Source organism: Sphaeramia orbicularis, chromosome 6 (genome assembly GCF_902148855.1).
Source record: "Sphaeramia orbicularis chromosome 6, fSphaOr1.1, whole genome shotgun sequence".
NCBI classification, from domain to species: domain Eukaryota; kingdom Metazoa; phylum Chordata; class Actinopteri; order Kurtiformes; family Apogonidae; genus Sphaeramia; species Sphaeramia orbicularis.
This window is the reverse complement of record NC_043962.1, coordinates 48217286-48245046: the sequence shown is the minus strand read 5'-3', so window position 1 is coordinate 48245046 and position 27761 is coordinate 48217286. Positions and strand designations below refer to the sequence as shown.

The 27761-nt window shown below is 38.9% G+C and overlaps 1 protein-coding gene across 22 annotated transcripts in view; it reads left to right on the top strand.

The window, feature by feature from the left end:
• Positions 1 to 27761, top strand: part of LOC115421065 (neuronal cell adhesion molecule-like) — an 86198-nt gene that overhangs the window by 21229 nt on the left and 37208 nt on the right. For all 22 annotated transcript variants that reach the window (XM_030136746.1, XM_030136754.1, XM_030136749.1 and 19 more), the window contains exon 2: positions 14058 to 14136. The gene's annotated coding sequence lies outside the window, so the exon portion shown is untranslated. The remainder of the gene's footprint in view (positions 1 to 14057; positions 14137 to 27761) is intronic.

Below are 27761 nucleotides of genomic sequence, written 5' to 3'. Positions count from 1 at the left end.
TTTTTTTTTTTTTTTTTTTTTGTTCAGGTGCTGCTAAAAATAGGATGGAAAGATTCAGACAAAGCCCCTCTTGTCTGTGTTTACTGCACTTGTGATAGGTGTAATAATTGAGGTAATCTTCTGTAATAATGCAGGATTGTCGAATGGGACAGGTGTTCCACTTTAAATACAGTTGTTCTCTGTGTATCTGTGTCTGATATGGCTGAGGGATATGGCCTAAAATTTTGTCACTAAAAATGTTTATGTCCATATTGATAATCATGTTCAATTCATGTTCATACTGAAAATTATCACAAAAAACATCACGTTAGTATTTGTTCTTGATCCTGAGTGAAAGCTGAAGGAAGATGGGGGTGATTTTAAACCATTTGTAGAAGATACAAGAAGGTGAAAAGGTCTAAAAAAAAATGTAATAAAAATAAAACAGATATATAAAACAAGATCCTTCCATCTGTAAGTACTGCAGTGGTTAATAATGTTTCAGCTGTAACAAGTTATTCAACTCTAACTGATGCAGCAAGTAGCCTCTCATGTCTTCAATGTCAAAAACATTGGACAGTGCCAGGATTGATCAGGATCATCAGGCTTGTGACAGAATGGTTCGGGGAGAATGAGACATCATTTACACACATGGTTTAGCCACCATAAGGTGCAGACTCTAATTTGGGATATGATGAAGACTTGATGCAGCGGTCTGATTCTCCATCATCAGTCATCAACAATTAATCCAACTATTGATGGAAAAAATGTTATGAACCTTTTTGTGACGCTACATAAGCATTATGTGGCAAAAAATATGTCACAATGAAAGTCTCCTATAATCAAAACCAAAGGTGGTGCAGTGAAATATTGTGTGTACAACTTTTTTTTTTGGCCGGACAGTGTAAAATACAGTAACTGAATGAAAGTTTAATGAACACAACTTTATTTTGGGTTTTAAACTGTAAAAGATGAAGAAAAATGTAAAATAAGATATGAGACAAAACTAACTAACTAAAATAAGATGAAAACTAATATAAGATGAGACGAAAATGTGACTCATGTAACAATAAAAAAGAGACAAAAGACAATGAATGAAAGTCAAAGTTGAAGGAACATGTCATTACTTTTGGTTTTAAACTATTGGTAAAAGATAACAATGCAACATATAAAAGTTGAAACAGGCACAAGGTACAAGGCAAAACACTAAAGATAAATTAAACAAAAATTATGTGAAATACGCTACAAGACAAAAATGATGTGGTGGCATATAATCCACTAAAGAGGGAAGAACCTCTCTTAGTTCTTTCCTTTTTTCAATATGTGAAATTTAAGATCACCCATACCCAGTTTTCTCCTATTTCGTCCCCTCTGTTTCTCCCCTTTTAAAGGACCATCTCTGATGAGAAGGGGGCTGTTTTGTTTTTGCTTTTTCTCTGTCTGATTTTGTGTGTGTGTGTGTGTGTGTATCTGTGTGACCTGCAGCAGCTGTTGAGTACTAGAAGGGAAGTTTACTTAATCCTATCTGTTATACTCACCTGAATAATAAATTTATATACTGAACCTGATCTCTTGTCCTTAGAGGGTTATTTTAGCCACTACAATGACACAAAAGATGAAAGAAGATTAAAAAAATGTATGGCAAAAGACCTAATGAAAGTTGAAGGGATGTGATGTTTGTGGTATTAAACTGTCTGTAAAATGTGGAACAAGACGAAATAATGTGTAGATAATTATATGACACAAAAACAACGTTGAAGATAAAAACAAGATGGAAACACATAAGATGAAGATGACACAAAAAACAAAGTGAGATAAAAAAAAGAGATAAAAGGAAAGAGTAAGTGGAAGTTGAAGGAATATGGTAGTTATTTGTGGTTTTAAATGGTTTATAAAACATGCAACAAAATGAGAATGACTTTAAAAAATGGGGTGAGACAAAACACAATATACATCAACATATTGATGTATATGTAAACAAGATTAAAGATTAAACTAAATGAAAGACATAAAATGATCTGTGATGCTGTTATTTTCTAATCTCTGTTTTCACTGTCCACATGGATACACACAAGTCAAAGTTTATAAAAACCTTCACTTTGGAAGGTGTTTTTGAAAATCTCTTTTCGTCAACTGAAAATGATGTTTATGTGCACGAGAGGAACAAAGGAAGAGAAACATAGTTCTGCAAAAAAGTGTGGATGGAGCCTAAGAAAACATTTTGTAACAGTTTTAGTTGAGAAGGTAAACAATAAAAGGAATCATTATAATGTTGTATTATTCCTGCGGTTTGTGTCTGCTGCCTTTTTTCCAGTGCTGTTCATTACTCAAACGTAACCTGTGTGTTTTTCATGTGCATCTATGTGTGGTTGGGGATATATGTGTGGGTGAATTATTGATGCAGTGTAAATCCAATCTGCCTTGTGGCAGGTGCACCGTGTACTGTTTACAGTGTGTGTTTTTGTGTGTGTGTGTGTGTGTGTGTGTGTGTGTGAGAGAGAGAAACATTGTCAGGCAAGAAGAAGGAGCAGAGCTGTAATTAAAAGGCAGCACAGTCTGCATTCCTTTCCGCACATATTCCTATATAAGCATTAGGCTATAGTCTCACATGACCACCACACCACACACACTGGTGCGACATAGAAAAACTCCCATAGTGACCGTTTGATTCCTTGTTCTGTTGAGCAGTTTGTCTTCCTCTCCTCCAGTCACCATCTGACTCTTTCTCCCTCTCTCCCACCGCCTTGCTCTTTGTATGCTTTTCTTGTCTCTTGCGCAAACTTCACAATATGCCACACTTGAGCTGCAGCAGTCTGTTATTGTGCAGCATGCAGACAAGCTGCTTGGAGCAGACCAGTGATATCATCCCATTGTCCCTGTGCTGTCACCTGCACCAGAGAGCGTGGAGTCTGAGAGGAGACGCGGAGAAAAGAGAAGGAGGATGAGGAGGGAGAGAAGAGGCTTTAAGAGGATGGAGGTCTTTGTGGACTTCTTCCACCGATCAGATAAAAACACCAACGTCTACAGGCAAACAAGGCAAACATTTACTGTACTGTAGAATGTCACGTTATATGAATAGGTAAGGGTACACAGAGGAATTAGACTTTGTAGACTTGAAATAAACATCTTCTAGTTTATATATTTAATATGTAACTGTAACCAAAACTAGATTACTTTAAACATGGTTCAAAAGTAACCCAAATGATAAAATGGGCTACCTTTGACCTGGTGGAGGTTATAGGTTATTTCAGCATCATACAGGGCAGCGGTGTCAAACATGTGGCCCATGGCCAAAACTGGCCCACCAAAGGGGCTAGTCTGGCCTGTGGGATGAAAATGTGAGGTGCAAAAATTACACTGAAGGTACAAACAGTCAAGGGTGTTAAACTAATTTTAGCTACTTAGTAAACTCATTTAGCAGTCACAGCTCAATTTGATTGGACCAGTAAAATAATATCATAATAATGACAATTTCAATTTTTTTTTTTTTTTTGTTCTAGTGGGAAAAAAGTAAAATTACAAGATGAAAATGTTTACATTTACAAACTATCCTTTCGAAACAACCACAGCCAACCAGAAATTTCAGTTTAAGTTATTATATTCAGCATCATATACATTATCACAGCATCCTAAGAGATGAATACACAATCAACCATGTCATATCTCCCACTCAAATTTTTTAAATTTTTACACATAAATATGCAAAAATCAATCCATTAGCGCAGCCCTGCATAGATACGACACATCCAGGGTGTACCCCACCTTCGGCCAGTGGTAGCTGGGATAGGCTCCACCACCCCTGCGACCCTCTCAAAGATAAAGGTTCAGAAGATGAATGAATGAATCCATCCATCCATCCGTAGAGCTGGGTTATGAACCACCTCTTGGCTTTACAGTGTCATGAGATGTTTAGTTATATATTCTTCAAAATATGCCAGTTTACACAAGATATTGAAAACAACCAAAGACTGGGATGAATATGTAACTGAATTTATGTGAAAAAGAGTTGCAGTACTTTAGTAAGTCATGCTAAATTTATTACATACACACGCAGCAGATTTGTTGATGTTTTATTGCTGTTGACTTTGGCCAAACATCCACACAGCCTCAAACATTTGCAGATGCATGTTGACAGAAATACGCACAATCTTATATAAGTACACACAGAGCTAACTGGCCAACACCTCCACACATTTACAGGCCTTTTGAGTTCAGCTCCATATTTGCTCCTGGCTTTGACATTCCCTCTTTTTCCTCCTGTATTTCACATCTCTGTCTCCCTGCCTCTGCATTTTTATCTCAGCACCTGCAGCAACCCTATGTGTGTGTGTGTGTGTGTGGTTGTGTGTATACATCATTCTGCTGCAGACAGGCTGATTAAACCCTTCAGCGCTGTCTCCTTCACCACCGCCTCAGCACACCTCGACATAAAGCCACGTCACCGACACTCCCACCCTGTCAGCGCTGTGTCCCTCTTCTATCTAAGCTATTTGTTTTAAAGGACTATCTGCCATAGTATGTGTTTTGACGAAGTGAGCACGCTTTTCTTTTTACTCAAGCTTTGTTTCTTATTGTTGACTCATTTAGCGCAATATGGATTTCACATCAGAACAGGAGAGTGAAGCTGAAGAGCATATTGGCAGTTTTTGGACTCACTAAAATGCCTCATTTTGTCTGTGCTTCTTGAAAGGAGAGAAGTGCTGGTGTATTTGCTGTAACGCAGGTAGTTCAAGGATTTTTCTTTGGCATCATTTTATCTCAGTTAAAGCATAACGTGGTGTATGCAAGGTCAATCTTTTGTGTGTCCTATAGGTGGCTTCTTTATGACTTTTCTGCACTCTTTCAGTACTGTATGCTGCAGTGAGTTGCACTGATGTCCTTCCAAGGCTGCACTTAAAACACCATAATGAATACACATACACATTGCTCTACACACACGAAAGTCCCTTTTCAGCTATCTTATTTGGCACTGAAGGCTAAATAAACTAGTGCACCACTCTCTTCTGCTGTGTATACGCGCCTGCTATGGTATTGTATGCTTCTGGGAGACTCCGGATGTGTTGAAGAGACAGGTGGTGAGAGAGCTGGACACACAGCGTGGGTGAGGATAAAGAAGAAGAGAAGAAGTAGGGAAGAAAAGAAATCTCATTCCCCTCCTGCTGCCACAAACATGCACTTCAAAGATGGCCTCCCAGTTCTGGGGACACTGAGCTCCCTCAGCTGATGTCGTGATTCTGAAACTAATGAAAACAAATTAAGTTAAGAGCTGAAAACTCAAGTTCAGATTTTTTTGAAGCTGCTGCTTGTGTAGTAACGAGTGCAATGTGATGTTAAAGTTTTGTCCATTCATCTGGCTGAGCTGTAATGCATCAGTGAGGCAGGTTGTTTGTGTTGATGGCCGTAGTGCTGCCATCAGTAATGAACAACCCGGATGACGCGCACTGTGCAGCATCGATCGCTTGCACTCACACAGACGGTGGATGGAAATTAGTCCTGGTGGGGAGGCAAAGGAGGTGCACACATGCCTACACCTTCTGTGGACGCATATGGACGCACAGATCAGCACAAATGTACACACTGAGGGAGGGAGCGTGTGTGTGTGTTTGTTGACGTCCACGGATACTCAGTGCTCACTGGACTGAGGATGATCTTCTTAGTGGTGACAGTATGGAGCATATAGTGAAAGGGACCTGCTCAGTGGGTCTCTCTCTTTGGCTCTCTCTCTTTGGTGCAGAACATATTTGGATCTCTTCCACCTCCCCTCGAGCCCTCAGCTGGTGCTCTCTGCAGTTGGAGGAAAGCCCTATACACAAACTGTATCAAACCAGGCTGGAGTGCTTCCTCTCCTGCTTCATTACCACATGAATGGTTCCCATATTGCCATATACTGTATGGCTATTGTTGGCAAGTTGCTTAATGTCATTGGCTTGTGCATGAAGAGTAGACAAGAGAGGGGGAGTGCCTATTTTGGTTCTTACAAAAGCAATGTGGTGGTGCATATCCATGAAGGGAAATTTCAGTTTACAACTTTTGGCTTTGTCTTATAAACTTGCAAATTTTGCATTGAAAGATTAGGACCGTAACTAAAAAGTTTAATTTCAATGGAAAATGAAAGTGAAGATATTGCTTTTTTTTTTTTTTGCTGCCTATGCTTCTAAAATGAACACATTTATTCACCTGTAGACAATGCCTTCTTGTGATGCATTCCAGATGGACTATAATCTGCAAATTGTTTATGCAGAATGATTGCATATTCGCTAGATTACGCTACATTTTAGGAATTATCCAGGATGCTATGATTATCTTAACAACCAAGGCTTGGTCATTACTTGACTCACATGTAGAATTTTCCACTATTTTTTATCAAAATCCTGTGACAATACTAATGTATGCTATGGTATTTTCATGTATTTTATTTTTATTGCTATTTATTCACATTTTTTTTGTCAATAAAACACAGAAAACCTCTATTGGTCTAGTTCTTAAGGTTTTCGTCACATCTTTGAATGAGCACAAAAGAGAAACATACCTTGCTACATGACATTATGTGTGGATCACCATGCAGATAATGTCACGCTAGGAACATCTCTCATTAATTGTGTACCTATTTCACATATTATAGAAGTTTTTGGCATGATGGATGGGTCACACAAATATGACAAAAATGCCAAATGGAAATACGTAATATTTTCAATTAAGCATTTTTCATCAATGCCAAGACTTATTTTCAGACTCACTTAAAACATTTTTGGGTGGGGGTCGATATTGGTTAATACCAATACATTTTTATAGCATTTCAAGATTTTGTTGAATTTCCAATTTTTCCAAACTGACTCCAACATCAACCAGTACTTCTAAAAGGCCCCATTACATAATTATCCTTTAATAATGTTTCTTCTGGTCATAGTGTTGACGCTCTGGACAGTTACAAAGAAGGAAAAAAAAAGCAGACAAGTGCTGCTGCAGTTTCTGTTTAGTCTGACTATTGTGTGTTTTGAATTGTGTCACTAAGGGTCTTGCAGTTAAAGAGAAATACGATACACAACACTACAGGTCCTTAACCTCGGGGATGGTCTGCTGCCTGTGTGTGGTAAATCTCTCCCATTCTACACTTTCTTTGTTTTTTTTTTACTGCGCTCCCTCTGCCTCTCTCTCTCCCTCTGTCCTTTTCTTTTTCTCTCCATCATCCTCTCTGTTGTCTGTGAGCATGTTAACACTCCAGCCTTGTCAGTGAGCCTCACAGCACCATGGAAACCAGTCGCACCATTCTCTTGTCAGTGTGTATGTGTGTGTAGATTGTGTATGTGTGTATGGATGTGTGTTCGTGGGCGGGATTGGGGTCTTGTTTAGTTTCAAAAATCTGAGGAGAGGTCGTGGCCGTCCCTCTGGGCCTCTTGCTGTAATTCATGTAAATTCCCTTAAGACTCCGGCGTCTTTGTTTTCCTCATTGTCCATGTTGTTGAATCCAATGCCTGTGTCATCAGTGCAGCTTGATGCAAAATCTGAAATTCCTTTACCTGCTCCAGATTCTTCAAGTTATCATGATAGCCTTGTCATGTGATACCTCTGACACCCAACTCCTCACTACTATTGTGTTGTAATGAGTTCAGCTAAAGATGAAAACGGCAAAACTGATACCTACATGAAACGTGGACAGTTTAAAGTGACTGCCAGGCGACAGTGTTGTTCTAGCTTATCAGGGTTATTGTCATGGTTTATTACTTGATGGAGAACACTTTGTTGTTAGGATATGACCCAAAAGCATAACAGAAACCACAGACAAGCGTTGAAAATGACTTGTAAAAATGTGCAAGGAGGCTAAATCATCCATGCTTGTCTTTTCACTCCATCCCTGACAGCGGTGGGGTATTTCTCAAGTGTCCCCCTCCACCCTGCCTCGATAGCCTTGTGAACCCAGCCCTTCATTCTCTCCCTGAGCCAATCATATTTTACTCCCATTCACATTTCTGAATAGGAAACTCTAAAGGAGTCCTTGCCATGCACACCCACTGATAGGAAAATGCACACACACATGCACACACATGCAGACAGCGTGCAGTTCTAGTTAGGAGGGTCTAGACCACAGCATGAACTTTGTTCTGTTAAAAGTTGCCATTGAAATATGCAGTTGCCATTGAAATATTGTTCTTCTATTGGTGTCGTGACAAAGAGCAGGGAGGGCGCCGGTCCTGTCTCAGTGTGAGCCTGAAGGACCAATGGGCCGGCGGGGATCGCCCAGTGTTTCTGCTCAACAGAGTCAGTGTGCAGAAATAATGTCCATTAGACTTGGTCAATCACGCCCCTCGCTCAATGAAATATGGCCCTTTCACTCATTTCATACCATAATCCATACACCTCAACGCTATCCATCATCTCTCTGAAAGATGTCTGCCACTATGAATGCCTTTATTTATGATACATTTTTAAATTAATGGCGTCTCATGCAGCGACGTTAGATGCTAAGAAAGCTTAACATGCTGACTTGTGTTTACACAGAAAATAGTTCCAACTTTTCATTAGTAAATTAAGGTACAAGTCCAGCTCAAAGGTTTCAGGTCTCTTGACCACCAAAGAAGCCTTGACAGTCTGATGGTTTCATCTTGGTAAGTGGGAGGAAATTAAGCTCGCAGTAGCACACAACAATGAGCATGTTGTGGAGCAACTGAGCGTGTAGACAGACTTCATATTCTCTTTAAGAATATTAAGTGGCTTTTCCCAAACTCTCACCAGAGACTGAACTAGTGAAACAAGTGAGAAGGGAACAGTTTTTCTGGACGCTGGTGTCAAAATCATTGTTCACTTTGATGGACAATGTGCTTTGACGCAGATTATGTTACATTTTCAGTGCTTTTGTGATGAGAGGAGCATTATTTAGGGCAGGGACCACAGAATAGTGACTCTTTCAAAGGGATAGCGCCTACCATTGTTGCCCTCTGCAACCATAGCTAACGGATGTCAAAAGACCTTTTTCAGAACTTGTCTTTTAAAACCGGTTGCAATAATACCAGTGAGGAGTCGGCAATAAATAAGCTTCCCCTCACTGAGTCAACTAGATTAGATTGCATGGGGACATCTGTTGAGTGTAGGTGAAGACTTTCTCTGGCTTCTCACTGTATGGGAAAGGAAGTCCTTAGGATGTGCCTCAAGGCTCTTTGCTTTTATTTGTGGAGCTTAGCTGGTACAGCTCCACCTCCACCCTCTATTGAACATTTAGAAAGCTTTCAGTTCAAGCACAATCAGTGCAGCTGACATGTATTTTACTGTACACTAGGCTCCATTTAATTTAACATGCAATTATACTGTCTATTTTGCTTTTGTGCTGTGCCAAAGTCATATCACAGGATATCATGCTTTGTCATCTCCCCATTCTGCTGACAGCTACATCCGATTCAAAACAAATAACTTTTTCAATATTTCATGCTGTTATACAAATGTGTCTGAGCCCACCTTGCAACTTTGTGGGTTTTGGTCGCTGTTCATCCGATATCAGGAAATGTTTAACCCCTATTGTAGAGAGACAAAAGATTGTTTTAATCCCACTGTGAGAGGCAGGAGAGGGGGAGGGAGGGTCAGGGGAGGGGCGTGGGAGGAGGGGTTGTGGGTGTGTTGGAGGGGTGGTGGTGATTTTGTGAAGGAATCAGCTCCTCTGTTTACTGTCAGTCACAGCAGACACATCAAGGAATAAGGAGCCATTGGGATTATTATCTAACTGAACTATGCTCATGAGCAGCAGATGTACGCGCTGAGAGGATCTGTTCTAATAGACGAGGTGATCCAGGTGATGTATCCTCTTTTAATTTCTTTTATAACCCTTTTTTTGAATGAAGATCTTGATTAATATAGTCACCTGTTGTTTAAAAAGTGCAGCTTGTTGACTATCTAGAGTTCAACCTGTTTTCCTGCAGTGTTTTTAAAGTTATTTCTCCTCCCCTAAACATCTAAAAACAATGAAATTAAGATGGATTTGACTTCTAGTTGTAGCCTATGAAGTGAAGCCATGAGAGTTTTTCGCGCAGCATTACAGAACTGTCATGAATAGATTTTTTTCTGCTGTGAAATGACTATAAGAGCCCATTTTTCCTTGCTATCATTAACATTTTCTTGGGTAGTTTGCACTTTTACAGGACTAGAATATCAACACATCATTCTAATTCAGCAGTTTACTCTCTCAGCTTGTTTTTAGTGTAATAGCATAAGTGCACATCTCTGTCTTTGAGCCTCGGCCCCTGGTGTAAATGCATTGCAGGAGGAAAGCGTTTTTAGGGGTCTAATTATTTCTGCCCTCTTTGGCAGTAATGATGCTTCATTGGGAGAGTGGCATCATCTACATCCACACTCTCCCTCTCATTAAGCAAGGGGCAAAAATTAAACCCACAGGCCACAATGTTAGTGATCCCCCTTCCTCTGTCACTGAGAGCACACACATATACAAATGAAACAACACCGCCTGCAGTAAAAAACCAACAGGAACTCATTAGACGCCTGTGTCATACCTCGCTACATGACATTTCTTTGGACCACCATGCAGATAATGCCATCCTAGGAAAATTTCTCTTTAATCACTTACCTATTTCATACTTTACAGAAAAGCTTTCTATTTTAGCATGACAGATGGGATACTCAAATACAACAAAAATGACTTATGGAAATACACAGTGCCCTCAATGGAACATTTTTATGTGAATATACCGTGGAGATAATTTTAAGACTCAATTGAAGCTTTTTTGGGAAGTAAGTAAAATGTAATAGTTATGATTCACAAAGTGAATCAGAAATACAGTTTTCTTACTATTAAAAACCATATTATATTCAACAGTTTTACTTAATATGAAATGCATAAAATTGTAACATTTTACTTTTTGCAGCTAATCTGTAAATTTTAGAGTTTGGCTCATTTGTGAAACTTAACATTAACATTAACTGATTGTTATGACCACTTCAGGGCAAGACAGGTATCTGTAAAGTCATAAAGTTGCTATAGCAATCAAATTCCAAAGAATTAAGTACGACACATGCAGTGCAAAAGACATTTATGTTTAAGACATAATGTAGACAAAAGGCTACATAACATATAGAAATCAGTTAATGGGTGGAGGCCCTTCTGCCCTTGCTTAAGATGTTTAATGGTTGCTGACTGAATGAGCTGTTGAGGCGCTGACAAGCATGTTAGAAGTATGGCTATGTGAACTGGCTAGTTGCTAAATTATTCATTTTCCATAGAGCTATATATGTGTTTATTTAATGCCACATATTCACATGTTTAATTTCACTCAAACATTCAGTCTCCTTTAAGATGTGATTTGGTGTCTTTTACCTAATGAGCAGAGATGCATCAATACAGAAATTCTGGACCAGTACCTATTGTATAAAATAACAATGTGGCCGATAGCTAAAGTCAACACTTTTTATTCATTTATTTTCATGTTGTTTTGTTGCTAACTGCTAATGCAAGTGCTAAACTCACTGTTTATGTCAGTGAATTTGACCATATGTATTTACATCATAGAAACACACCATTCAGGATGTAACAAGGGTCTTTGGTGATTAAGACAAGACTTTTTAATGACTGCTTAGTCTCATTTTGAAGTGGAGTTAGCTCTTGGAGTTGCATGAGCTGTCATATCATCAATAATAGGCTTTTTATACATAAACAGACGAACATCACCATTAGTAGTGTCATTTTATTTTCCAGTGGACTGTCTTATATCAAATAGGTGAATATTGGCTGATTCTGATGTTCATGGATCAGTATTTCCCTGGATATATTTGTCTCTTTAATAGTTATTTGTGATTTCCACCACATAGCTGCTAACATTTTAGGTACAGTGGATTTTACTTATTTTGATTCCTAAAATGCTTAATGAGTCAACTAAAATAACCAAATACATTCCATTAAATCAAAAGAATGAGCAAAAATTTACTAAAACTCTTGGTAAACATGCAGGGAGTTACAGCATGAAGTGTTGGTTTGTTATTTTCATGTTACACATGGTCATTTGAGCCTCTTTTTTTGAATGTAATTAGAATGATTAGATCTGCTTTAAATTCCATGACAGACAAATTCAATTCAATGATACACATTTCCCCTGTTAAAGCAACCTTTTCCTCTTGTTAAATTTTCATACTTCCATTCGACATCCATTAAAGATTCAGTTGTCTGTAGGTGTTTCTGTTTGTCAGCTCTCATGACACACGAGTGCTCCCAGAAGTATTGAAGGAACCAAGTGTCTCTTGCCGTGAGCTGTTTTGTAGTCTTGTTTGCTGCCCACTGTCGGCATCCTACTTACAGACTCGGCTCGTCGTCCCTCTTCTCATCACCATGGCAGCCGATCTGGACTGAGCTCAGTTCTGTGGTGTCTAGGGCCAGAGGTGGGGTGGCGGGACGGCTGGCTCGATGTCATGGAGGGAGGTCGCTTTTGATGGGATCAGCCTTCAGCTCATTCAAACAGGATGTGGAAAGGTCATTTTGTTGTGGTGTTTTATTCATGGATTTCTGTTTTAATCAGCTGGTTTGCAGATCTGGAGCAAATGTACAGCGAGGCAGAACTTATGTGCTCTGTCAGGCCAGGTTTAACTGCATGAGATAAACAAAACAACAGCTGAGCTACATGTCTGTGTATAGGTACGGTGTGAGCAATAATATAATGTGTCAGTGTGAAAGAATTACATGTAGTCTGTGTCAGTGGTTTTCAGAATCTGGGTCAGGATTCTTTCAAATTCACAGCTGCAGGTGAATCAGATTTTCTGGTGTAATATTCTGTATGATTTATTATGCTATTGACACTTACTGAATCTTCAAGTTGTACCATGGTTAGACTGAACAGCATAAAAACCCCACCTCAGATGTTTTTAGACATGGTTATAGTACACAGTGGTGGTAAGAAAAAATGATTTTGAGATAAAAAAAAAAAAAGGAAAAAAAAAACATCTGTGACTGTAAGAAAGAGAATTAATGTAAACCCATAGTTCACAATTGTATCTGCGTAGTCGTGTGGAAAAGCAGTGTTCGTATTTAACCGAGTGGAAACGGTGGTGTCTCTCAATGGGGTTTCCACACTCTTATTTAGAGCAGCACACTGAAGTCGATAAGCCTTTGCTAGAGGTAAATTGGATTGGCTTCTTCAATCATTTTCCCCATCGATTTCAATTGGTGTGTCAGTATTCACTGTGAAATGGTTTGAGAATATAAAAAGAAAAGGACAGAAAATGTGAGGTCAGGACATTTGAAGCTTTTTTTGGTATGTGGCTCCAATTTTAGGTCCCAAACTAACAGCAAGATACTGAAAGCACCTTTTGTTTTTAGGGAGACATTTTGATTCATCTTGGTGTGTGAAAATAGGTTGTTCAGTTTTTAGAAATCCCTTTTGGCTATGTAGCTCCTGGAGTAGATTAGGTTTGGCAGGTTAGAAAGCAGAGATTGTACAGAAAAGGTGGCAAGAGGATAAAGAGGTGGCACAAAAGAGGACAAAAAAGACAAGACAAGTTAAGAAGATAGAGAAAAGAGTAGAGAATAGAAGAGAATTCAACAGTATGATTGGAGAAAGAGGAAAATAAATGGGTAAGAAACAATCCAGGATTTAAAAATGACACAAAGCTGAAGGGCTAGGGAAGAAAATAGATAAGATGTGACGAGAGTAAAGGAGAGAATATTTAGTCTCCTCCATCTCTGGGCTGTTGTGTCTATCAGTCATGATCACACACTTTGCTTCTCACAGCTTGGATGTTTACTTTCTTTTCACTATACCAACTTGTCACAGTTGGATGTGTTTAAAGTACATGTCCAAAGAGTCAACACACTCGGGGATGATTAACTTTAAAATCACTCCTTTTATAAGATCAAGCATTTGATAATAAGGAGATTTATGGTTGGAACATCCTGGTGTGTAATCTGTGTGTGACTGTGACAGAGCAGGAGATTTAGCACATTATTATAAAACCAAACACAGACCAGAGGGTCCATTGTGAAGTCAAACTGATGTGCCAGAGGCCAGAAAATATGTGCAAAACTCTATCCCAGAAAACTTCCATGAATGGAGAAAACTAAAATGTGTCATTTGCTATCATTTTTCTTTAACCAGTTTGAAGAAAGCCAGAAACGAGGCCGTAGACTGCGATCGAGCGAGGAGGTGGAGGAGAGAGGAGATTTGGGTTTCTCTGGTAAGTTAAAAACATTTCCATCAAACTGTGGATTCATTTGTAATTTTTTCCCTCATCACATCGCCAGCGTCGTTTCTCAAACAGTGTGAACTTCCAGTTTTCTAGTATCAAACAGTCTTCCTCAGTGTTTTTCTCAAAGGCATTTCCCCTCCTGTTGGATGGGAACACACACAAATGTCACTCTGTTTGCCATGCCTGGCAAGTGCCTCCAGTCCAAGTATCTTCATCTCCGATACTACCAGAATGGGAATGCATTAATATAAACACTGTCAGAGGTCCCTAAATAACTACCTGGCCTTTCCACTCTCCATCACTATGATGTTCTCTCTTTTGATCTAGTAGGGAATCTCAGTTATGATGCCTGCTCTTTTGTTCTAGCTTTAAGGCAAAGGGCACCACTTGCTCGGCTGGCATTTTTCCATTGGCAAAGTGTGTTATGTGTCAGTATCCATTCTGGCAGTGAAGTCTGACAGGAGAATAAAAAACACTAGCTTTCTAATGTCCAACTGATTGTTTGATGCATATGGTTGTCAAGGTAACACGCCCTCTCATCCTCGCCCACTGCTGTGACTGTGGGCGTCAATACTTAGAAATCACAAAATAGCACTTAGAGCTGAAATTGCCACTAGTGGTGCTCTGTTATTGACACATAATGTGTTGTAATGGAGTACAGAGAGGTAAAAAGTTGCCTAATGGCAGTGGCACAATTAAGAGCTAAAGTAGGTCTCTTAGGCACAGGGATCTCTGGGTGCATTAGAGCCCAGAGAATTGACTCTCAGTTCACACAGGGCTTCAGAAATGACCCTCAGTCACCTTGCTCATCCCCTCATTCCGCGGTGCTCAGAGTGTGTCTGTGATTCAACAGGGAGTTGATCTAATGCTCTGTGAGTGGAGGTGACACGGTGTGATGTGTGTCCACTGCCCAGTGGAGTGTGAAGGAAGGCTCCCACCTCACAGCCGAGCAGGAAGGCTGCATGCAAACACAGCTGAGCGGAGAATTAAAAGACTCTGACTGTTCTGAGTTCATCTGCCTCTGCTGTGAGTGCTTCGGTTGTTTTATTTTTGCTGATCAGGGTTTCGCTCTTTCAGTTTATTCATTTATGCGTCCATTCCAATCTCTTTTCTTTGCCTATCTGTCAATCTGTTTGTCTCTGAATATGTCATTCTTTCCGTTCCCCACTTGTCATGGTGCAGTCAGTTGTTGTGAAGAATGTGGCGGCACCGCTGCACTGCAGGCCACAGAGGCTGAGTCCACACTTTTCAATGGTCCAGTCATAGAGGGCCACACTTAGGAGCTGCAGACTGAACTCATGGTTTGAAACACAGTGAGGCGTGAAGAGTCCATTGTGAGCAGCAGCATTCAGGTCCAGGGCCCTTCAATAGAAGGCTGCAGAGGTTTCTGTTCACCTCCACAGTGCTGTCTTTCACCAGCTGCTATCACGTGGCTGTCAGGGAGTGTACTATTATTGTTTGTGTGGGAGGCTTGAATCAAGATTTGAAATTATTCAACCAGAACTTTACCTCTTGAAAATAGCAACGATATTATTAACGCTACATAAATATGCCATTTGATCCCAAGTTTTAGGGAATTGCATAATACTTTTCTCATATCTAAACAGTTGCAACCTGCTACAAAGAAGGCAAGTGTCAAAATATAGTAGTGAACTCATTTTATAGCTCTATTTTTCCAGTGGGTTTTGGTTTCATGTTATCTTATGGTTCAGACAGTGATTAATTAGCCTTAAGAATTTTTTGTTCCTGGCTGTTACATTGATTAAAGAAAGAATAGATTAGCAGCCTTTAATTTCTAATGCTGTATCAGTAGAAAAGCAATATTTCAAGTCGAATTAGTAAACTAATCACTTGCTGGAGATCAGACCAAAGGCAAAACCAAACCAAAATGAGCAAGAGCAGCATATGGTTGAAATACAGGCCTGGTGGAGTCCCACAGGGAAGATGGCATTGGTGGTGTAAATCTTCATGGTTAGGTCACAAATCATTTTGAGACATAAACTGCAACAGTATGATGTGAGATTTTACCAAATAAAATGTTATTTGAACTTTTGTTTTTCTTATAGTTGTGATTTTACTCCTAAATATACGTGCCCGCTTGATGATGGCAAACACAATCACACAGTACACCAAGTTGTTTGACAATTAGGCAACAATTTTACTGCTTCCTGATCCAATTAAAGTTGGCTAACCTGAGGACATATTTAAAAAAAAAGATTCAGATTGTATGAAAGCAGAATTTCTATTTCAATTCCGATTAATTATGTCTCATCTCCTCAAGTTGAACTGTGTAATGATGTGCATAAAATCACCTCCAGATTGTATTTGCCTTTAGGATAAAAAATACAAAAAAAGGTTCTACTGTCTTCTGTGTTTTTTGTTATTTATATAATTAAAACATACATTTTATACATTAGATGCATACAAAGTTGATTTGCCTATTTTAGAAACATGAGTGTATATAATGCCCTGCTTTTCTCATAAAGCAGCTGTTTTTTGTAAATGGCTGCAGTGTCATTGTCACACTTGGCTGCAAGTTTTCTTGCATGTTTTTAGAAAGTAGTGATATAACATAGCCGTGAGTGGAGATGATGATGAGTAGAGGGACTCTACACTCAGAGGGCCCCTGGGCTGCACCCACCGCCCTCCTTTTCAGATCAACACATTGAGATATTTCCTAGTTGTCTCTTTGATACAAGTCTGACAATTTCAACACTTCCGTCTGTGCATATTAAGTCTCAGCGCTACTGTATGTGAGAGAAATAGACTGTGTGTGGGTGTGAGTGAGTAGATGTGTGTTTTTTCATCCTCTGTGGCTCTATGAGAAGCAGAGATGGGGAGATACACAGACATACAGCTAAGTGTCAGAGAGGAGGACATGAATAAACAAATACATGAATAGATGTATACAAAGACAGCGAGGGAGAGAAAGAAGCTGAGTGATGTGAAAGAGCTCGGTGAGGCCCCTCCTGAGGGGCTCCTGCTCTTCACCATCTTCCAGGGTTGAGGAGAAAGTCAGCTTCATGCACAACTGACTCACAGCTTGAGCAGCCTGGAGAGTCAGAGTACACAGTTTTTATTTTTGCTGCTACATTTGTGTTTATATTTTTTTCCTTTCCCTTCACTTTGCTCCATGTTTCACCTTCACAGCTTTCTTCAAGGCCTCCTTTTACCTTCACTGGGTTTTTCCAATGTGCCATTATCTGGTCTAGCCTGTGCGATTTTCCTCATTCAAACTTATTTGTTATAACAAGTCCATTAAGTTGGTATTAACCTGAGAAAATCTTCTATTGTATGGATAATACATTGAGTTTGCTAATTATTCCTTTTCAAGGAGAGGCGTCAAATCTTTATCTTCGACAAATCATTAATTAATAATAACATGAGGATTTGTTTTACTATCACTAATAGTTGCTCAAAAATATCTATATTAATATTTCACTTTGTGTTTTGCAACTGTGTTCTGCATTTTAATTATATTTGGCATTTTTTTTAGGTTTAACACATTTTAGATAAATCTTGAAAAAAATTAACACATGAAAAATTAAATGTGTTTTTTCCCGAATCTGACTTTTTTTTTAATTTCACTTTCTGCAATTCATTTTTTAATGTTTTTTAATACAGTGTAGTGATTCAGTTGTTGTGTTTATTCCAAAAATTCTCAGACAGCTAAAGAGAATTAAATTCAGTCAAAAACCTTGACTTGTCTGAAAAGGATGCTTTGAAAGATGAAAATTTACTTTCTATTCAACTTTAGGTGCTAATTCTTTATTTAAACATTAAGGGAGCCAGTTGGCTATGTTTACGTTGTTGTTTTTCTTGAACTGATGAAAAAAAAATAAACATTTCCCTGGGGATCAATAAACTTCATCTGTATCTGTTCAAGTAGTGTGAAAAGCTCCAATGTTCTCTTCTCTGCATCTCATACTATAGATATCTATCCATACTCTTATTTAAAATAATTTACTTGTATTTCACTGAAATACCTCTGCATTCTTTCTTTTACTGTGTGGATGGATGTCAGTGTGTGGTGTTTAGTCTGATTCTGTGTGTTTACATGGCTTTAGGACAGTGCAGATTGTTCTCACACCATCATAAGCTTGTGGGATCTAACTGTTTGGAGGGGGGGCTCTAAGAAACCACATGATTTATGTGGCTGTTAGGTGTGGGTCTTGGTCCAAGGCCAAGTCTATCTTCTCATCAATATAAACAGCCTGCTCACTGGGTGTTGTGGTGGAATACAAATGGCAGAATTTAGATGTAACCCCTCGCTCACCTGCAACTCAGCCAATTCTAATGAGAAATCTCTCATCCATCTCTCTCCCTGCTGAGATGAGGAAAACTAAAGCCAAGTGTAAATATGTAAGGAAGGAAAATAGGAGGTTTTGGTGTTTGAGATATCCTTTAGATGTTTTACATGGTTTTGGACACACCAAAATGGTGCATATTTGTGCTTTCCCTCATTGAATGTTTCAGTTTAGATTTCAGTTTTAAAAATACTACTTAACCAAGAGTCACTACATACCTGTGATATACGTTGACAGGTGTTCCTTTTTTATTTGACCGGTTTAGGCTTGTTCTTTGTAATGAATGGGTGTGACCATATCCTGCTTGTTTCACAACTATTGTTGCTGTTGCACCTGTTGGAACAACTTCCACCTTTCTAAGATTATACACTTGACTTTTATCGCTCTCCATACTTTAACATGCTGTAGCAAGACAAGCACAGGTGCACTGAAGAACATTAATAATAGCTGATATTTTTAACGATGCCTGACATTAATCCCCATTCACTACTAAGACCAAACAGGATGCTTAAAAGGAATAGATTATCAGTGTTGTTGTTGTTGTAAGACACAAGCTTTTATCTACTTTGATGTGTCTGTGAAAAAGGTTTGTTAGCTCTAGTGGTTTCATTATGTAGGTCCAGGTGTGCATCAAACCTCAAAATATTTTCACATCAAAATATAACACCATTAAAATATGATTCACATTAAATTAATTTAGCACATAAAGAAACCCAACTGTGTTCTCACCCAGCTGTGTGGTATTGTGCCTCCTCCAGGCTCTGGTCCTCTACCAGAGGCCTGGGGTTCTAAGGGTTCTGCACAGGCTCTTAGCTGTTCCCAGGCCTGCATTCTCAGGAACGGAGATCTCAGATGTTCCTGGTACCCGCAGGAGCCATCCACCCAGCTTGGAGGTTACTGCCCCCAGTCTCTTGGTCAAGGTTTTAATATCAACCTTGATTATTTCACTTTCACAATTATGCAACACTTTTTATGATCTTGACCATCATTCCACCTCTGAAATCTGTTAGTGTCAAATGCAGTTATTAAGCTTTACGCACAAGCAGTGATCTAGTCAGTCAGAATAAGTGAAATGTGTAGCATTTTTGCTTGCCCTCTATCTCTAATTTCTATTTTTGTCTACTGTTGCTGTTTTTGAGTGTTTCTGGGTGTCAACTTGTGGCCACTTTGTACCTCCAGGTAGTGTGCAGCCTGCAGAAAAGTAACAAAATGAAATGACTAGAGTTCATTCTGCTCTTCTCATCTATTGCAATACCCTTAGTGTGGTGCAGCTCTGTCTGAGAGATGAAACTCGGGGCAAAGCACACAGAGTTACAGAAACTGGAAGAAGTGTGCTTCAAATGCACTACCTCCACTTTTGTGAGTGCGTTTATTCACATTTTAGGAAACAACTGCTGTGAAACAATAATTTTCTGTTTTACTGCTTTTTTTCTCACATCAACACATGCTGTTAGAAATCTGTTTACAGTCAAATAGAGATCTGTTAATTTAACTTTTAACAATTTTATCAAATCCAGGCAATTTAACTGAGGCTTAAATGACTGAAGAGGACCTTTGTTTCTCTAAGTACTAAGTTCTGTAACAAACACAATGTATGATGTTTATACTACACGTAAAAAATGTTCCATAAAACCCATTTATTCATTTTTCATGTTTGAATAGATAAAGGTGGTTCCAGCAGAGATGTTGCACCATCTTCTGATGTTGTAGTAATTTATTATTCTGTCAAGTTTGACCCTGAAAGCACATAAACAAACAGGAACATCCTGGTCTCCTTTCTAGGGGGCAAATCACACACACCTTGTCCAGCCTTGTCCTCCAAGTACCAACCTTTCTGTACCTCCACCAAACACTGATGCAGATTAAAAACAACCTACCGACTCAACAAAAGCCTCACTCAGCCATTATCCCAGACACTTCTCCTGCATTAGCGACCCTGCCTGTGCCAATCTCATCCCGTCAAACACAGACACAGGACAGAGGCTGTTAGCGGAAGCTATGCGGACTGTTAGTGTTAAATGGGAGCGATGTTTCCTCTAGAATCACTATTTGACAAATGAGGGCTGATGGAGCAGTTCTTGTCGGAGCCATTATTTTTGATGGGGCCAGATGATCTGTAAGGAAGAAGCAGTGTTTGTCTGAGCTGTGCCGCCCTCTGGGCAAAACACCAAGCCCTCTCGGAAAACACTCAAACTCTCCAAATGATGGATGTAATAGGGAAAATCTCTAAGCTGTAACTTCAGGAAATGTTTTGCGGCACCTGTAAAAATAAATGAGCAGATCTTCAAGTTATAGTAATCATAGCATCTTACTCAGTTTTACTTTTGCTAATACTTAATGTTGAAAGAACACAAATCTGTATGATGTGCTAAAATACTCACTTTACAAGTAAGCTTGACTTAATTTTTGCATTCATTGTGCTAAGCTGTGTGCAGCTACACTGATTCTGGGAGTAGTGTATGGGCATTTAATTAACAATAATAGTTTGTTTTAAAGGGAAAACCATCAGAGCCTTCTGAGACTGAAAAGACATACATTTCTCATAACAGAAAAAAAAAAAAAAAAAAACTTACCATTTTACAAAAAAATGCAAATCATTGAAATTTCCAAGGAATCAAAACACATATTTTATGTGATATCGTGACGAAATTGACATTTTTACAGTTGAGTTTTGTGTCTCTTGTGTGATTTTGCATCATGCCTTCAGCTATACTTGCAAAGGGATTCCTCCAGTGATTTCTTTCGTTCATATCTATTTTGTAAATATCCATTCACTGCTCATTAGCTAAAGTCTCAGTCAGCCAGACCTGTGAGACAGATGGAAACTTGTTCACACTGAGTCTTAGTGAAGCGCCAACAGTCACCATCAGTCAGTCACCGTCATGGGCTTTCTGCTTTAGTCTTTAATCTTCTTCACATTTTTCTCTCTTAATTTCATGAAACCAGTGCTTCAGATAAAACAGGGTCACTCAATTACAAAAAAAATAATAATTCCAATTTGCTGAAGGGAAATGTTATCCCTCTCTCTGTTACTTGGTTTTTGGTTAAGTATCACTCATTTCTCAGCCTCAGAAGTTAATTAGATCGCATTCCATCAACTGTCTCTGGATGGGAATGACTTTAAAATGAAAACTCAGTGCCACTCTTCAATTCAGATACAGTCAGGTCTAGGGCTCAGGGCTGTCTTTGATGAATTGTCCGCCTCTGAGTTGTTTGTTATATTTAGCATATGAAAACCTCACTTGAAAAATAGAGTGGCTACGGCTCCAGCCAAAGCACATTCATTCTTGGCTGAAAGAGTGTGTTTGCATTGGTGTAGCTACCACACACATTATTTTCACATTATGGAACATTTTCACACGTGTTGTGGTCTATTTTCGTTAATCATGTGCCTCATATCGATTTGTTTTCATACACTATATGTGGAGAAGGAGGATGTTTCTAGTGCATTACGTAGTACTATGATGAAAATATCTGCTTGTTCAGCCAGCTTTTTGCATTTTTATGTCAAAACTTTGGATCCAGCTCCTTAAATGTATGGATTTAAAGAACTAATCCTCAAAGGTGGCAAAAGTCCACACATTCTTTTCTACAGCAGAAGTACAGACACTTTCATAAACAAAAGCTATAAGAAGCTTAAAAGTACAAGCTGAAGGAAATGTACCTGAACCACATCCACCATGTCAGTATTAGTTCACCTTGTATCTGACATCTCATGGACACTTATCTATACATTATATATCTGTGCATCATTTCTATGTGTTATTGGCTCATCCATGTAGACTGCAATCAGTTGGTGTTGGGAAGGCGCACTGTGATGCAAAATAAAAATCAATACCCCTTTAATGCATTAAAAACAAAGCAATGTTTTAAAAATATAAAGAGTAGAAAGTACAGATATTTGTGTAAAAATGTAATGTGTGAAAGTTGCCGTGAAAATTAAGTCAAATAAAGTACCTGCGTATATACATACATACATACGTGCATATATACATACAAACATACATACATACATACATACATACATACATACTTCAAAATAAATACATACTTAAAGATACTGCAGTATTTTTCAAAGAGCAATATTAAATGATGTGAAAACAGACAAATTGTTATAAATCTGGTCATTTGTCTACAAGTCAAACAATTACAGAATATAAGTAGTGAAACTTTACCAAATTTGGTTCACTTATATTAAACCATTAAGTCAAAATTTCAAGGTGCAATGCTGAGGCAGAATGTGAAATTATGAGAGAACAGGTTTTACTCAGAAAGAAGGTTTATCCTTTAGTCTTAATTTCTACGTCCACATACTGTCTGCAAATTAGAGTACATTCACCTTTCACATCCCTTCTACTGTAAGATGTATAAAGCTATCATATAGCTATATTTATATGTAATACAATATTATTCTATGTCTTTTTGCCATTGGTTTTCAAATTTATCTCATCAATGTATGTCAGATTTAGCTAATTTTATCTCTGAAACATGTTTTGCATAAAACTGCACACCAATATACCTTGCATGCATAGTGCTCTACTAAATGGAAAAAAAAAATATATTACTCAATACTCAAATTATTGCAAAATTAGTTATACAGTAGTTATACTCAGTTATAGTAATATAATGGTAACTGTAAAACTTGTAGTAATAACTGCAATACTCAATTGCAGTTGTACAGTTATGAGTTATACTGTTCAATACTCATGATTTGTCATAATAAAAGTCACTATTAGGTTTAAGACATCTTCAAAGCATTCAACTTTTCTGTTCTGAAAACGTAACTCTTAACTCTTCTTGATAGAGTCCAAAATGAAAAAAAACATCTATTCTCCTTTTTCCTAGAATAGTTTTTTAATTTGAAAGGGTTAACTCTTGATTGTCGCATTTAATTTTTTTTCTTAAGGGAATGATTTGATTTTCTCACACTTTGAAAGGACTATTGTTTGTGTCCTGTGTGTCTGAAATTAGGAGGGTGAGTCCTTTTGGGAAGCAGTGGAGGGGAAATGATTTGTATTCACCTGCTGTATCTGAATGGAGCTAAGGAGGGGCCAAGCGCGAGAGAGAGGGGCAACTTACATAGTGCTTCCTTTATGTGATAATGGATTACTCTGACATTCACACACATTGTGGTGTGGTGTGTCTATCAGTCAATACTTTCTACCTTGTAGGAGGAATGGCAAATTTTAAACAGACGCCATTAGGGAACTGTCTTGCCGTGACATAGCAGGTGACACAGTTATGTATTGCTTGTGTCAAGATCTGAATTAATGCCTTTATGTGAAACTACCAAGTTGAATACAAAACTTCACTGACACATGAAACATATGTGTTGTGTCATCCGCTCCTTAAATGAATTCCTTTTCTCATTTTCTTTCCCCTTTTTTTCTTTCCTTTGTTTACTGCACTCTCTTTTATTGGCTCGCTGGGCAACCGGACTCTTCTGTCAGCTGTACAAAGGAGACAAAGTAGAACCGGGGACGGGCAGTAATGAGCAACTCCTCTTACAGTGTTACATATAGACCGGCTGCGGTGTGGGGAAGCCTTCTGGAGACAATGGAGGGTTTTGAGAGGTCTGGAGCCCTCTGAAGCCCTTCTTTGATTGAGTTTTCTGGCACTGGGTTCCAATGTTGGGGCTGATTGTGGAGTGGGAGCTGTGGGTTCAGGGAGGGGGTGAGGACCCTCCTCTGCACTGACCTTTCACAGACACAGGTGGGGTGGAGTGGAAGGGGCTGCTGGAGGTGGTGGGGGCGGCAGGAGAGTCCTATTGTGACTGAATATAGAGGTGGAACTCAATAACACTAGACCTTGCTGCCTCTATCCACCTGCTGGGGATTTTCTCACCGCTACTTTCAAATTACATGTTCTGGTAACACACAGTGGTAACAGATTGTTCCAGTGCGCAGTCACTGTTCATGCTTTGTTATCTGATGTTGTCGGCAGATTTTGCTAGACTGAATGGTACCACACAAAGAGCAGATAGCTCTAAATGACCCATCACTGCCTGCATGCCTGCCTACTGTATCAGCACAATTCAAATTCCACCAAAAGAGGGTTTATTGAAATACAGCGGGGCTTTTTCTAGAAAGGTCTGGTTGCAATTGCTGTTGACTCTGAGCAGCCGCATATAGAAGCAACACAACAGACAAAGGAAATAGTTTACTACAGAACAACACAGTTACTAGTTTGAACATTTCCTCCTCCTCCTACTCTTGTCGGTTTCACACAGACTCTCATTGTTGCACCCATAAGCTTAAAGTAAACTCTACATATTGGCACCATCTTGAGAGATCTTTCACATGTGGAGTAAGCCATCCGGTGCGGACACGGTGGCAAACTGAGATTCTAATCATACCTCTTTTGTTGAGCTCAGAGGAGGTTGAGATGTTTTTTTAGTTCAGAGCAGATGTCAAGCGTACAGTTTCTCCCAAGGTTACTTATGAGATGACAAATGGGTCTGGGCCTCTTTGCCCTTTTTTCATATGTCTGTGTTTGATGAGAGGGTTGACGTCTTTTTGTCAGCATGGAGATGCAAGTACTCCGGGGGATTGCCATGGATACAGAGTGCCCTTTTGTAGTGCGATTTTGAGTGGCTCTGCTCTGCTGAAAGTGTATTGAGTGTTCCTATATTTAGTTTAGAATGCTAATGAAAGAAACTGTATACATACCTATGGTAACTTATCAAGTTACCGTATTGCTTAAGTTGTACAACATTAGATTCAATAATTTTTCATTTATTTCATTGGAACAATAGTGTTGGAACTGTAACATTTGTAATGTGCATAATAAATTAACTGTATTCAAGGAGATTTATCTGCAGTTTGCTTGAGTACACAGTATATTTATTCAGCATTAACTGGCTTATTACTTTAATTCATTTGAGGTTAATTGTGGATTATTTTTATTTTGCACTTATAGCATATCTTCATTACAACTTTGACCAACATGAATGGAACAACAACACACAAAAAAAACGACCCCCTTGGTACACAGAGCATGACAGATGTTGCAATATAACAAGACAAATCAGACGAGAGGAGAAACTTCACCGAGAGAAAAGTGTTGTCTTATTTAATAAGACAAGAGAAGAGAGAAGGAGAACTAATACCGACATGGATGATGTGAGATAAAGTTTGTTTTGTACAGAAACAGCTGGTAGGAAAACCTTTTAATTTTTGGTCGTAGAGCATTTGAAAGAAGTACTCTGTGTAAAGAAGTTTAATCAGTGCTTTGTGTGTCCTTTTTCTGCATTTGTGTATGTGTAAACCAAACCTAGATGCACTGTGTTAAGTGTTTCAATTGAAATGCTGATGTACAACAACTGTCCATTTTCTAAAAGTTATATAAGAAAAAGGAAAAACAAAAACAATGCAGGTGCACAGTTAAAACAGTAACTAAAACACTACCATCTATTCTGGAATACCAGCATAGTATGAGGACTGTTTGTCATCTTCTTCTTGTTTCTCATTGAATACCTCAGTTGAAGTCATTCAACTTGTGTTGTATTTTCATCACACTCTGTTGAGGTCTATAAGAGCATGGTCATGCAATAATATAGTATTTGCTTCTACTTTGATATATGTGTCTGCAGGATTTGTTGTTCTTCCCATAGCGAATTGAAAATGTGTTCAAAGTTGTCATTTTCTTGCTGTCTGCTGAGGATTTGGAGAGTCCTTATAGTCATTCAGGAAACCAGTGGGCATGCATATCCCCCACTCTCATGTATTTTCCCATGATAATGAACCTCTGCTCAGCATATGAATAGCCTCGCCAATAACACACTCATGTGGCAGGGCAGGCTCTCAAGCACTATCTTTAATGTCAGACATCATACACTGACTCATGGACTCTGAACACACATAAACAAGGAGAATGGATATGCAAATAGGTGTAGGAGAATATGACTATACGCGTGCACAGAGGCCTGCTTGTAGATACTGAAACATCCTCTTTTAAGCAGTAATTACAGTGAGGGGATCAGCTACCAAATAAAGGTCAAGTTCAGCTCCACAGTTGCTCATTGAGCCTTGTGCTGATTCTCCTCTTCATCTCATTTTAATGAATGCTTTTAAAAAGTGCCTCTGCTCGCTTAATTCTCCAGTAATGAGCAACTGTACATGTCAGGTGCCAGACAAGTATACAAATGCACTCTGGAGGCTAAACCTTTACTTTGTCAGTACCATTACTACTTTATTAACTAATGATTTATAGCTTTTCTTACACTGTGACGCAGTGAAGCGATTTGCCACCAGAAATGATCCTAAGGAGAAATGGAGGACTTAATAAAGCCATCCCCATCCAGAGTAGTATTTGAGAACGTCGCCGCAGTGTGATGTGAAAATCTAACTCACCGACTATAAGTCATATTTAGATCTGCCGTGATAAGATCAAAGCAAATCGCCTTTCACTTTCATTCAGGTTGAACAGACAGGGATTTCCTCCTTAACACCACACTATCCCATCTAGTGGTGTTGCTTCCATCTGCATGCTAAAGAGGAGTCCCCTTCAGAAGTGCTGGCGCCGGTACTGATTAGCATTTGAGCAGAAGGGACCAAGTGCAAATCCCAGAGTATTTTGGCGTGTATTTGGAGGAAGCTCATTGAATGCCAATGTACAGCGAATGTACAGTCAAAGGAGGACGACCAAACAAATTTCCAGACACGTTGCATTAGTAGCAGATGCCCATAAGAATTAGAAGTTGTGATAGACAGATAGCTGGAGAGGAATCTGTCTGTGCAAAATATTAAAATTGAGTAGGTTTACTTCAGGTATTTAATATTGATTTTCCTTAAATTCATGATGTTGCCTAAGTCTGTGAGACAGCCTGCAAAGCTCTTTTGCATATTTACACTTTTCCTGTAAAAAGAGTTGGCTGGACCCCTCAAGAAAAGCCCAGAGTGCCCTGATTGGCCAACTCCACCTGTAGAGCAGTGACCCATATCTGTTAAGCTATCAGTCCTCTGCAGGGGACGTAAATGTTCCAGAAAGCCCAACATGAGTACATGCCCCACAGAGTAGGACAACTCATCAGATTTTTTCAACTAGTTTTTCCAAGAAAGTACAAACTCTAATATCCTATCAAAAATACCTGCAGATTATTATGAGTTGAGATACTGGTGTATAGTGCAAATCTAGAAAAAGATTTGAACATCAAATCCAATTTGATTTCAGGTAAACATATTCACAATTGTCTAGTTGCTTAGTTGGATGCATGGTAGTAACATCTGCTGTGCCCCATGGGATCTATCTCTGAAGAAGAAGAAATATGAATGGTGGTCAATGCCAAGAGACAAATCAATTTTTATC